Source organism: Thamnophis sirtalis, unplaced genomic scaffold (genome assembly GCF_051295495.1).
Source record: "Thamnophis sirtalis isolate CommonGarterSnake01/CBP01778 unplaced genomic scaffold, rThaSir2_p1.2 scaffold_15, whole genome shotgun sequence".
NCBI lineage: Eukaryota > Metazoa > Chordata > Lepidosauria > Squamata > Natricidae > Thamnophis > Thamnophis sirtalis.
This window is the reverse complement of record NW_028261395.1, coordinates 17785417-17798328: the sequence shown is the minus strand read 5'-3', so window position 1 is coordinate 17798328 and position 12912 is coordinate 17785417.

Here is a 12912-nt window from a genome sequence, read left to right as displayed (position 1 = left end):
GGCCCGTGCCCCCCCCCGCCCTCTTTGGAGGAGGGCGAAAAGCGAGGCAGGAGTCCTGCTCTCTCTCGCCACCCTCAGGTCCGCGAGCTTGTGTTGCGTTGTGTTGTGCTTGTATAAAAATCCGGATTAAATGGAGCGGATGGCTTGGTTCTTTTTCGCTTAAGGCACCCGGCTGATGCAACTGGGGGAAAGTGAGCTACAAAGTTACGAGCGGCCCCGAGGGAGGCAGCGTAAAGTTCAAGGGTCTGGGTGTGTAGGATGTCCGGGTTTTTAGGGACGCAAGATGGGATGGCCCTGAAGTTAGGGAGTCGTGTATTTCTCTCTCACACACACTTTGACAGAGTTTAGAATGTATACATCACTGCCCTTAACTCCAAGGAGCAGCAGATGCCGTGGAAGAATCTTGTCTGGATTAGTTTTCCTCCAAACATCCCTCTCACGAAAGGGAAAACTCCTTTTTGGCCAGCACGAAGGGAGGAAAACCCAAGCTACAAACGAATGCATTGAGGAATCTTAGGAAATTGGGAAATACAGTGCAAAGAGAATTCAGATGAGTCAAATGATTTTTTTATTTATTAACGATTTCTACAACTCCACTCCCTTCTAGCACTGATGATGATACCCAGGTGCACCATGAAATGTCTGCAAGGAAACAACCAAGTTCAGAGAGCATCAAGGACCCCACAGTCCTCCTCCTCCTCTTCATTCCCCTCCTCCTCCTCCTCCTCCTCCTCCTCCTCCTCCTCCTCCTCCTCCTCCTCCTCCTCCTTCATCACTGGAAGTTTTTAGGACACTGGACAGTCACTTGTCTGAAATGGTATAGAATGTCCTGCTTGAACAGGGGGCTGGACTAGAAGACCTCCAAGGTCACTTCCAGCTCTATTCTGATTCTCCTCCTCCTTTTCCTCCTTTTCCCTCCTCCTCTTCCTTGTCCTCTTCCTCTTCTCCTTCTTTCAATCCATAAACCCCATTTCCTTCTAGCACTGATGATGTTCCCTAGTTGAATAATAAAACATCTGCAAGAAAACCATCAAACTAAGAGCAACAAGAAACCATAGTTCAACCCTAAGCTACAAATATTCTCTTCTGTTGACATATAACTTTTATTCTGACTTTTCAACAACACTGAATGTTCACCTAAGGGACAATGATGGAAAGGAATAACAGTTTTTAACTAAAGCCAAGTTTAGAATTTATTTGTAACCTTTTGGATAGCTTTAGGGCTGTCACTGAAGTTCAGTCGAATGGGGACTCTAACATTTCTAAGTGCTAAGCTGCCTACTTGCATAAATATTTAATTTAATTTATGCTCTGATCACAGCTGCTACTCCAGAGTGACCCAGGATCCAGAGAAAAATGGAAAACTCCTATCTTAAAGATTCAATTTGACTGCATTCCGCAGAAATTCAACCCTACCTTGTAACATTTTCTTTGGCCAATTGAGGCCCTTGTAATATTTCCCAGATACTTATCATGAAGAAAAGGATTAAATCACATCTAGTATCCCAGGCTTCACAGGAGATGGGACAAGATGGGTCTGGAATGTGCCTCCCTTTCCAAAGAGAAACAAAGCTGGAAAAACCTGAAATGGTTTCATGTTCATTCAGCATGATATTTAATTCATGTTGAAAGGCTTGCAGGATATCTTTCACCACCTCCACGGAAAAATCTCTCTCCACGGAACCAGTGCCTGGTGCCCAAAAGGTTGGGGGAAATTGCCCTGGTGGACAATCACTTAAATATGAGCCAGCAATGTGCTGCAGCTACCAAAAAAGCCAATGCAGTCCTAGGCTGCATTAACAGAAGGATAGAATCAAGATCACAGGAGGATCCTGATAGCTGCTAGGCTTCTGTGGTCAGAGTTACACAAATTAATACAACTAGTGCATTTCAAAGAAACTCTATAGAATGAACCCCAGCATGAATGAAGGGCTTCTCTCAGAAGTGTGGGCCAGGACCACATAGCTGCTTGCAAGACTGTCCTGCATTATTTATCCATGCATAGGCATGATAGCATTCTTCCAGTATTTGTACCTTTGAGACCGCCTACTGCCACATACCTCCCAGCGGCCAGTAAGATCCCACAGATTGGGCCTCCTTCAGATGCCGTCAGCCAGACAGTGTCGGCTGGCAGGCCCCCGGAGGAGAGCCTTCTCTGTGGCTGCTCCGACTCTTTGGAATCAGCTACCCCCAGAGATCCGGACCATACCCACTCTCATGGCCTTCAGGAAAGCTGTAAAAACCTGGCTGTTCCGGCAGGCCTGGGGCTGTTGACCTCATTGTTGAGGTCCAGCCCCAATTAGAATGAATGTATGTGGTTTTGTGATTTTAAACTGTCTTTTTTTTCTCTTTTTTCTCTCTCTTTTTTTTGTAAGCCGCCCGGAATCCTTCGGGATTGGGCGGCATATAAATTTTGATAATAAATAAATAAATAATAAATAAATAAATATTTGAGGGGCTGCCAGAGAGAGGAGGGGAACAACCTATTTTCCAAGGCACCTGAAGGCCAGAGAAGGAATAATGGATGGAAACTGACCAAGGAGATATTCAACCTGGAAATAAGGAGAAATTTTCTGACAGTGAGAGCAGTCAACCCATGGAATCGTTTGTCTTTAGAAGTTGTGGCAGCTTCATCACTGGAGGCTTTCAAGAAGAGACTGGGCTGCCATCCACCAGAAATGGTGTAGGGTCTCCTGCTTGGGGGGTGGTGGACTAGATGACCTACAAAGTCCCTTCCAACTCTGTTAATCTGTTAAAGCTTTAAGTCCTGCCTATCCTCCTCTCATGAATAAACCTGGATCAGTTCTCCAAACCTAATAATTAGAACAATGAACTCAGCAGCCATTCCTGACTTCATAAGCAATTGCAAATAATGCTGGTGTCGGCCCTTCACAAGGAAGACCAGACTAGGAACCTAAAAGTTTGAACGTTGATGCTATTTTTTTGTCTGTGGAGATTCTCCGGGGTCATAGTTGTCTCACAGATACTTTTTTTCCAAGAGGCAACTGGACTTTCTTGATTTTTCCCTTGAAGTCATTTCACTTCTCATCCAAGAAGCTTCTTCAGTTCTTCTTGGATGAAAAGCCAAATGTTTTCAAGGAAAAAACTAAGAAAGTCCGGTTGCCTCTTGAAAAAGCACCTTTGACACAATCTGGATGACTTGAGTGTCTCCATAGACTCTTCCCCTCCTGCTGAAGATCCTTCCTAAGTAAAATGCCACAGTGGTTTGGCATCTGCTTGGGCCATAAATGTCCAATTGGAATGCAGAAGCTTTGACTGATGGAGGAAGAAACAGCCGGGGTGAAAAGTGAAACGGGTCCGGCAGCAAAGCATCAAAATAAATCTGATGTCAAACAATTCTTGGACTCGAAACCTCGCCTCCCAGGAATGTTTGGCGAGAAGCTGTCCAACCATTTCTTTCCATTTCCTCCCACCTCCCAAGCAGGGTTTCTTCCCTGAGTAATTGGCTGGAGAGGAACACACCTCTTTGGTTCATGATTATCTCACTTCCACATTGTTTTTGCCACCAACAGGAGCAGAGAGAGAGAGAGAGATAGAACTGAGCCAAAGAGGAACAAAGGCAGTGGGGTGGATTTATTTATTCAGTTGAGAACTGCAAAGGTCCATGATTTGGGGGTGACCGTTTTGCAGAGGGGTCATTGGCTAAGCATGTGGCAACGCTTGGGATATCTGCAGCCCAGTAGATTGCAGATATTGGATTCAAACCGAGGACATTCCTGGGTTGCTTAGATCAGCAGGAAGGCCGATCTGAAAAAAACTGACTGCTTGGCACAGTTTGGCTACTTAATGTGCAAGAGGAACCCTTCTCTGAGAGGTTCCCAATTTGGGGAATCCTCTCCTAACAAGGGGCTTTTGGCTTCCGCTCATCCGGGATTGGAGAAAAAGGCAAAAAATGCATCTCTACTGCCAATCTTTTTCATTTGTAAACCACAGGCTGTCCTTGACATACAATGGTTGGTTTAGTATCCGTTTGAAGTTGTAATGGCACTGAACAAAAGTGACTTATGGCTGTTTTTCACACTTAACTACCCTTGTGACATTCCCATGGTCACGTGATGAAAATTTGGGCGCTTGGCAACTGGCTCCTATTTATGACGGTTACCATGTCCCCTGGGGGGGGGTCACGTGATCCCCTTTTGCGACCGTCTGACAAGTCGACGAAGAAGCCGGATTCACTTCACAACCAGGCTACTCACTTAACAACTGCAAGGCAAGAAAAGTCATAAAATGGGGCAAAACTCACTTAACAACCATCTCAGTTAGCAACCGATACTCTGGGCTTAGTTGGCATCATAAGTCCAGGGCTATTATTACTTTTTCTTGCATTCACTGACACTTTGAATTATATCTGAATGTTCTACTAATCCCCCAAATTTCTAGGCATTTTCTGACCCAGCCATGTAGAAGTAAGTAGAAGAAGAATCTCACTGCCATCATGGAGGGATTAGAACCCTTTGTCTGGTGTCAGAACTGGGCTTAAATTCCCTGCATTGGAAATAAAATCCTATCATCAACAGAGGAAGAAGATCAGAGGAAGCAGAGGAAGAACATCAAAACTGTAAGGCTCTGCTTACTGCATTGAAGCTCCTATTGTTTGGTAGCAAAATCATTTGGTAGCAAAATCAGTCCATCAGAAGAATACTGGAAGGGACCTTGGAGGTCTTCTAGTCCAGCCCCGTGCTCAAACAGGAGACTATATTCCATTTCAGACAAGTGGTTGTCCATTCTCTTCTTGAAAAACCTCCAGTAATGAAGCATCTACAACTTCTCGTGGCAGGCAATTCCACTGGTCACTTGTCCTCACTGTCAGGGAGTTTCTCCTTAATTCCAGATTGCTTCTCTCCTTGATCAATTTCCCTCCGTTGTTTCTTGAATGAGGACTCATATACAGGTAGTCCTCGGCTTACGGCTACAGTTGTGCCCCAAATGTTTATGGCTAAGTGAGACAGATATTAAATAAGTTTTGCCCCACTTTATGAACTTTTTGCCACCATTGTTCACTGCGATTGTTATGTCAGTCCTACGGTTGTTCAGTGAATCTGGCTTCTCCATTGACTTTGCTTGCCAGGAGGTTGCAAAAGGGAATCCCGTGACCCCCGGGAAACTTGCAACCGTCATAAACATGAATCAGTTGCTGAGTGCCCAAATTTTGAGCATGTGACCCCAGGGATGCCGCAATGGTCGTTAAGTGTGAAAAATGATCATGTGTCCCTCTTTTCAGTGCCGTTCTAAATTTGGTAACAAAATGAACAGTTGTAACTCAAGGGCCACCTACCTGTAGTTGTATGTCAAGGACTGCTTGAATTTTATCCTTGTTTTGTGGGGAGCAGTAAAGAGAGTTTCTCAGTTCATAGCTTGTTTTGTGTGTTTCCCACGTCAGTGATAGGCAGCTACTGATTCTGCATAAGTGCTTCTTCCAAATTTATTGTTTGATGTATTAATTTGAATTGATTGATAGGCCTGCCCAGCTCATAAATGCAATGGCTGACCAAGATGTTAAAAAATATACATTTCATTCCCTTAAAAGGAATCCTCAAAGGAGACACTTTTAGAAATGTAGAGAAGAGCAACTACTAGGATTATTAGGGAGGCTAAAACATAAGAAGAACAGTTGCAGCAATTGGGTATGGCCAATGTAGAGAAAAGAAGAGCTAAGGGTGACATGATCGCAGTATTCCAGTATTTGAGAGGTTGCCACAAAGAAGAAGGGATCAACTTGTTTTTCAAAGCACCTGAAGGTAGGGCAAGAAACAATGGAGGGAAACTAATCAATGAGAGAAACAATCTAGAGCTAAGGAGAAACTTCCTGACAGAACAGTTAAATCAGTGGAACAACTTGCCTCCAGAAGTTGTGAATGCTCCAACACTGGAGGCTTTTAAGAAGAGATTGGACAACCATTTGTCTGGAATAGTACAGTTTTTCTTTCCTGAGCAGTTTTTCTTTCCTGAGCAGAGACCTCCCAATTCTGTTATTTTGCTGCATTTCTCAGAGACACATTCATGCTTTCTCAAAGAATGGCTTAGGCTACTTTTAACCACTCTGTGAAACTGTTTGCATCCACCCAATCATCCTAAGTGGGAAAATAGTGGAAAGTTAAAATGTTTAAAAAATTTTCAAGCTGGAAATCGCACTGGTATCCCGCAAGGGCCCTTCCTCTGTATGCCAAAGGACATCGTTTATGAAAGTGTCCCTCACCCTTGAAGGACACAAACATCGTTGTCCTCTTTTGACCCGAATGAACCTGGAGTCAGTGGGGACAATCAGCACGCTCACTCGAGCTGATCCTCCCTGCTATTGGTTGACCCACATACCCTCATACAGAAACTCCCACCCACCTGGGTGGCTCTCAGCCAATTGGAGAGCCTTCATAGCAATCCATAAAGCAAAGTGCGGCTCTCCAAACTCAGATGGAGAATCAGATCCGGTTTAATCTGGTCCAAACCATCAGATCGAAGGAACAAGTCATCACAGGTAGTCCTCAACTTATGACACAACTGAGCCCAGATTTCTGCTGCTAAGATAAATGGTTCTTAAGTGGTTCCCCCCCTCTTTTTATGTCCTTTCTTGCCACGGTTGTTAAGTGAATCTCTGCGCTTGTTGTTTGGTGAATCCAGCTTCCCCATGGACTTTGTTTGTCCAGGGGGTCATGGAAGGGGATCACGCAATGCTGGGACACTGCAAAAGTCATAAAAATGATCCACTTGCCAAGCATTGGATTTTTATCATGTCCATACAAGGATGCTGAAATGGTTGTGTGAAAAACTGTCATAAGTCACTTTTTTCAGGGCCATTGAACAATCATTAAATGAACTGTTGTAAGTTGAGAACTACCCGTCCCAAAGGTGTCTTTTCTCTCTCTCCAAAAGACAACTGGACTTTGCTTGAAGATGTTTCGCTTCTCATCCAAGCAGCTTCTTTGAGAACTGAAGAAGCTTCTTGGATGAGAAGTGAAAGTACTTCAAGGGGAAAAAAAAACATGATCCAGTTGCCTTTTGGGAGGGAGGGGAAGCACCTTTGGGACAACCGTGACCTGGATGACTGAGAATCTCCATGGATTTTGAGGACTCCCTCAATTTTCTGTGGCGTCAAATAAGGTTGATCTTATCATGCCTTGGTAACCTATTTCTTTAGGCAATTAAAAAAAAAGAGCAGCTTATGATCTGGAAAATCTGTGGTGTAGGTGGTTTTCTGCATTTTTTTTAATCCTGAAGAATAAATCTTTTACTTCTAGTTGTGGACTCAGTGGCATAATTGGAGATCTTTGGGTCCCAACACAAAGTTTTCATCCTGCCTCACCACACCCCCATTCAACCACACCCGCTGGTGAAATAGCTCAAGCATGGTGTTTCCCCTGGACTGTAGCCATTGAGAAGGGGCTACAAAAACCTAAGAAGAAAATCAGATAGTGGCTTCTCCTCCTCCTCCAGCAGTGGGTCTGATCTGTCACAAGACTCTCTTTCCTTACCTTCTCTGTCACTCCCTTTAAGATCCGGGTGACTTCCTCTTCTCTTCCTTACTATTTCTGGACTGCACATTTTCAGGTGTCCACTAGATGGCATCAAAGCACTAGAGATTGCTGAAGCACTTTGCTGCTGTCTAATGGTCATTCCACAGCATTGCAGCCCGACTATAAGAGAATAACAGAACTGGAAGGCACCTTGAAGGTGGTTTTTCAAGAGGCAACTGGACTTTCTGGTTTTTCTTTGAAGACATTTCACTTCTCATCCAAGAAGTTCCTCTGAAGGGAACTGAAGAACTAAAGAATCTCCATAGATGACAAGTCTTCTTCTCCCTGCTCGAGCAGGAGACCCTATATCAGTGATGGCGAACCTTTTTTGGCTCACGTGCCAAAAGCGGGGTGAGTGCAGGGAGCCATGCATGGGCATTCCACACCCATAATGCTATGTGCATGACCACAGCTTGCATGCGTGCATGATGAGCGCTCCCATTTTTGGCGTGCCTTTTTCGCCCTTCCCAGGCCCCAGAGGCTTTATAGGAGCCTGGGGAGGGCGAAAACAACCTCCCCCACTCCCCGGGAGCTTCCAGAGCGCGAAAAACCGGCCTTATGGGCAAACCAGAAGTTTGAGAACGGACTTCCGGTTTGCTCGTAGGGCTGGTTTTAGCCCTATGGAGCCTTCAGGGGCCTCCAGGAGGCTTCTCTGAAAGCTCCAGAAGATGAAAAATGACTATACGAGCAACCCGGAAGTCACTTCTGATTTGTCTTTGGGGTGTTTTTTTTACCTCTGGAGCCTTCCGGGAAGCCTCCTGAGAACTCCTGAATGCTCCGGAGGACTAAAATCGGCCCTACGAACAACCTGGAAGTGACTTCTGGTTTGCTCGTAGTGTCATTTTTTGCCCTCCGGAGCGTTTAGGAAAGCCTCCTGAGGGCTCCTGAGGGCTAAAACCGGCCCTACGAGCAAACTGCAAGTCCGTTTCTGAACTTCTGGTTTACCTGTAGGGCCTGTTTTTCGCGCTCCGGAGGCAAGCCTCCGGAGAGTGAAAAATGCTCTCAAAAGAAGGCCAAAGTCAGCTGGCCAGCGCGCGCATGCCTGACAAATGGCTCCATGTGCTATGGAGTTTTGCCACCACAGCCCTATACCATTCTGCATAAATGGCTGTCTTTCTTAAAATCCTCCAGGGAGGAGCCAACGTCATGACGATACGGACGTGCAGTCTTGATGCTCCAAGACTGCAGCCAATACTTTTGCCACTGAGTGGTCCAATAGGACCTAAACCATCCCGCAGAGACAGTGAAAATTTAAAAAAAATTTTTTATTAAAAATTTAAAAAAATCATCCAGTGTTGGTTTCAGATCGGGTGAATGGATGAGACAAACTCAGGCTTCAGTGACAAACAACAGCTCCTTATTAGACAACTGTTTAAAAATCCAGCACCGACCTGTCTAGTTACCCGTTTTATAGGGAGTTGTCAGATGGCTCAGCCAATCGGCTTGGAGTATTTTCCCACCAGATCGGAGCAGGTTGGTGGAGCCTACCATTTGGCTGTTTGTATATAACACCCCTTCCCTCTTAGTTGGGCTGATCCAACTAGTGACATAGTCATGCAGATAGGTGGGCCGTTTAGAAACCCTCGGAATATGCCCCAACCCAGGACAGAGATGTGATTCCCCTGGTAATTGCTGAGCTGCAATTCTTGGTGCTTCAGCTTGTGTTTCTTTATGCTTGGGATGACCTTTTTGAGAGCCCAGGATACGACGGTCATGGATGACCCAGTATTGATCTCCATACTGCAAGGGACCCCTCGATGTGTATGGTGATTCGCAGCTTCTTGTTCCTAGGTGTGCTGGCTTGCCAGATTTTTGTCTGGAATGTGTTGGTGGATTCCTCTCTCTCTTGCTTCCGCCAGGGCTTCCAAAAATCTTGTCTGGGTGGTCTTGGCTTTCCCAGCTGGCTGACAGAGCTTCTTGGTTATTGAGAGGACGGGAGCTCCCCTCTGCAGACTTGGGCTAGGTGTCCTCTGTGGTCACAACGCTGACAGATGGCATCCCTGAAATGGCAGGCAGATCTCTGATGGTTTCCCCTGCGGCCAATTCTAGGCGGGAAACAACTTTCAAAATTGCGCACCATTTTTTTTCCTTCTCAAATCGCATGAGGCAGACCTCATCCTCTTTGACAGACGAGAGTTCTTGCTCGATGTTCCCGCAATGGAATTCTGCAGAACTGTGTGCGCTTTTGGGACTGCTGTGTTTCTGTAGCGTTTCAGTGGATTTTGTTGAGGATTCTATAGCGCTTGCTTCATCTAGAGCAATTTGAAGTGTGAGGTTTGTTTTGGCCAATAGTCTCTGCTGCAGATTAATGTCTGTTACCGCACAAATTATTTGGTGAAGCAGCAACTCATCTAGGTCACAAAATTCACAATACACTGCAGCTTTACGGAGTGCGCCAAAATATTGATTGATGCTCTCCTCTTCGCTCTGGTTGTGGAGATTGAATTCATGCTGCCGCATGAATTTTGAAGGCTTCGGCATGTAGTGCATTTTAAGAGTATTTTGTAATGCTGACCAGGTGACGGTCTGGACCGGAGTCGGTTCAGACAGAGCCTTGGTGGTGTCGAATACCTCTGGCCTACAGTAGCTCAAGAATAGAGCCCTCTTTCGGTTGTCGGATACACTGAGAAGGTCGTTGGCTTTCATGAAGCACTTGAACCACATCATGTAAGAATCCTAGTGCTCAGTAGCTGGGTCAAAAGAAGCTGGAGGAGTGTGCATTGTCATTTTGCTCATCAAGGCAATTTTGAAATTGCCGCTCAAAATGGCCGTTTGATGCCCACGATCGCTCCGACTGGATTGTACTGCTGGATTGTATTGTCAGCTCTTTCTGCCTAGTTGTCTTCCAATTCCATCCTCATTGCTAGTGTTAGATCGGGTGAATGGATGAGACAGACTCAGGCTTCAGTGACAAACAACAGCTCTTTATTAGACAACTACTTACAAATCCAGAACCGGCCTGTCTGACAGCTAGCCCTTTTATAGGGAGCTGTCAGACAGCTCGGCCAATTGGCTTGAGTATTTTCCCACCCACCAGATCGGAGGATGTTGGTGGAGCCTACTATTTGGCTGTCAGTATGTAACAGTTGGAGCATTCACAACTTCTGGAGGCAAGCCGTTCCACTGATTAATTCTTCTAAGTGTCAGGAAATTTCTCCTTAATTCTAGGTTGCTTCTCTTCTTGATTAGTTTCCATCCATTGCTTCTTGTCCTGTCCTGCCTTCAAGTGCTTTGGAAACAGGTTGAAACCTTCCTCTTTGTGGCAGCCCCTCAAATATGGGAAAATTGCTATAATGTCACCTCTAGCTTTTTCATGTTATTATTTCTATTTCTATTTCTATTTATTAAATTTGTAGGCTGCCCAATCCCGAAGGACTGGATATATTCCATTTCTGCAACTATTCTTCATATATTTCCCCTCTAGCCCCTTAGTCCTGTTTGTTGCTCTTCTCTGCACTCTTTCTGGAGTCTCGACATCTTTTTTGTATTGTGGTGAAGAAAACTGGATGCCATATTCCAGGTGTGGTCTTACCAAGGAGTTATAAAACAGTATCAACACTTCATGTGGATCTTGGTCGAGATGGAGCTGTCATCGCAACGACATGACGTGCGATCTTGGAGTTCCAAGATTGCCCTCGATATCTCTGCCTCTGGACGGTCATTTTGGACCTAAACCATCCCGTAGAGATGGTGATAGAGAAGGGCACATCCTGCTGATCTCAGAGACATTGCAAAGTCCCTGATTGATCCAGAAGAAGCTCTTTTTTCCAGTGACAGAGAAGCAGCCATTGAAGCTGCTGAAGTTGGGACAGCTCCAGAACGGAAGAAAAGGAGGAGTGAAAGTGTGTTGAATTGGTGAGGTAAATTTTATTATTAGAGAAGAAATCACCCCAAAACCCCAAAAGTTAAATTAAAATTGAAGACAGAAGAGAGCAAGCGGCGAGATTAAGCCAGAATTAAACTTAGTGTGTTATCTTTTTATAATTGTTTCTTTTTATGTCTAGAATTTTTAAAATGTTTCCTACTTTTTAAATTGAATTGGTTAATTTTTTTTCTTCTATTTTTCATTCTTTTTTTTCATACTTATGGATTAAGAATTTTCTTTTTTCTTTTTAAACAATGCTTGATTGGATTGTTTTTCTTTAAAAAAACTTTTCTCCTTAAGTTTGGAATACAAAGAGGGATGTAAAAGCAGGAGGAAAAAGAAGTAACACTGCCACTTAGAGGCTGGAGGTTTGGAAACATTGTTTCTCTCTTTTCTCTTTGAACATTTGACTTCTGAGTTTGTTTATTGAAAGAGATAGTGGGAAGAGCACAGGTTGTTTAAACAGGTGCTCTTCTGGAGTACTATCAGTAGCTGGCCTGGAGTGAAGAGAAAGCCTTGACTTGAAAGATTATAATGAACTTGCTTGAAATTTAACAAAAAAGCTTTGGATGTTATGGTGGCAGTGTTTATAAGTTGGAAGAATAGTGCAACATGAAAATGAAACATTAATATTGCTAATGATTAAGCTAGAAATTCAAAAAATACTGATAACAACAGAGAACATTGAGAAGAGAATGGAGAATATAGAACACAGAACAGGAAAAATAGATGGAAAAATTGGGAAATTTTGGCAGAAGCATTGGTGATAACCAAAGGCAGCTGATGGAAGGAACAGATGGAGGATTTTGAATTTTTACAAGATATGCAATGAGCAATAAGTTGCTAAGAGAAGTCCATATAAGACTTACCAAGAAAGCAATGAGAACACTAATACTACAAATGGCAAGAGATATAAGATTGTACTACTATTGGAAGGATACAGGATGATGTAATGAAAGGTCACAATAAAAATTAAGCTAAATTTAGTTAAATTTAATTTAATATATATATATATTTGTGTTTTTTTATTTGTGCTGATAAATAAATAAAGGGAGATTTAAAAAAAAAAATTAAAAAAAAATATATTGGGTTTCTGTCTGGATGGTCTCTTGTGACGAGCCGAAGACAGAGAGTGGAAGTGTGACCTTCCCCCCATATTTGGGCATACCAGGGGTTGTGACTTTAAATATATACCTCTCACCCTGGCTGGCTGATAAGGAGTCGAGCTCTGTAGCTCAATGGTTAACACATCTGCCTAATAGGCAATAGAGCACAGGTTCGATTCCCAACAAGGGTGTGGCTAGCTGATGAGAACTAAATAGCTTGAAATAGATCTATACTAGTCTCCCTTTATTTATTTATCAGCATAAATATAACAAATGTAACAAAAAGGCAACAGTAAAAAATATTGGGTTTCTGTCTGGATGGTCTCTTGTGACGAGCCGAAGACAGAGAGTGGAAGTGTGACCTTCCTCCCATATTTGGGCATACCAGGGGTTGTGACTTTAAATATATATG